Below are 1,268 nucleotides of genomic sequence, written 5' to 3' on the forward strand. Positions count from 1 at the left end.
AAGGTCTTAGTTTATGTTAAATTTCAAGTGAAATTTTCTCATTTATTTGTGGATATTAATTACCCTCCTTGAATCCCCTTTTTTTTTTCTAGGAGACAGTCCAAACTATATTTTAGACCATGAAATTAAGGATTTAAAAATATTTTCTCCTGAGACAGTCAAATCAGACACATGGATGAGGAGAACTGCACAGCTGTGACAGAATTCATTCTCCAGGGGTTTTCCGATGTCCAGGAGCTGAGTGTTTTTCTCTCCTTGGTGTTTCTTCTCATTTATGGAATCACCGTTGCAGCCAACCTGGGCATGACTGCACTGATTCAGGTCAGCTCTCAACTTCACACCCCCATGTACTTTTTCCTTACCCACTTGTCCTTTGTGGATTTCTGCTACTCCTCCATCATTGTGCCCAAAATGTTGTCTAACATGTTCAACCAGGAAAAAGCCATATCCTTCCTGGCATGCATGGTCCAATTCTATTTTTTTTGCACCTGTGTGGTCACTGAGGTCTTCCTGCTGGCTGTGATGGCCTATGACCGCTTTGTGGCCATTTGTAACCCACTGCTCTACATAGTCATCATGTCTCCAAAGCTCTGTATGGGGTTGGTGTCTGGCTGCTACCTCTGTGCATCAGCATGTGCCCTGATTCACTTAGGTTTAGCAATGGAGCAGAAACTGACCTGGAAGACTTTTCCCTGAAGACTAACTCTCATACTTCTAGAGGATACTATGCTAGTTGCTAAGGGAGAAAATCAGCCAATGGTCAAACCTAGTCCTAAAGTCGCATAACCATAATGAGAGACACAGCAAACTTCCTCTATTGGTGCAGTACTGGCACTGTTATCTTGGGGTGGTGGTGGTTGTAAATCTACAGCTATCTAATTGGACTTAAAGCCCTCTCAAAGGGAGTGAACTCATGGGTGGCACTGTAATTATAACCATAGATACATGGCTGGAGAGGTCATAGATCCCAGAGAAAACAATATATGTGATATCTCTAGAAAAAATTAGTCTCTTAGCACATCTTAAATACGGATCCTAATATTTACAGACAAGTATGCACTACATGACTCATCACTAAAGATTCTTTTGCAACATATAGAGGCTCAGCAGAGTTCCACAACTGGTCATACACAGAGAATATATGTCTAAGAGATGCAAACTCTTAGGTGATATTTCTACACAATGGAACCTCTGCACTTAAGGCTCATGGAACACAGCAGAACAAAGGTTGAAGAGAACACAAGTGGATCCTTTATCTCTAACTGATG

The 1,268-nt window shown here is 41.5% G+C and overlaps 1 pseudogene; it reads left to right on the forward strand.

Annotated features, from left to right (window-relative positions):
• The first annotated feature begins 171 nt into the window (after positions 1 to 171).
• The window catches only part of LOC103729655, a 20,653-nt pseudogene continuing 19,556 nt past the window's right edge, over positions 172 to 1,268 (forward strand).

Source organism: Nannospalax galili, unplaced genomic scaffold (genome assembly GCF_000622305.1).
Source record: "Nannospalax galili isolate Female #2095 unplaced genomic scaffold, S.galili_v1.0 scaffold593, whole genome shotgun sequence".
NCBI lineage: Eukaryota > Metazoa > Chordata > Mammalia > Rodentia > Spalacidae > Nannospalax > Nannospalax galili.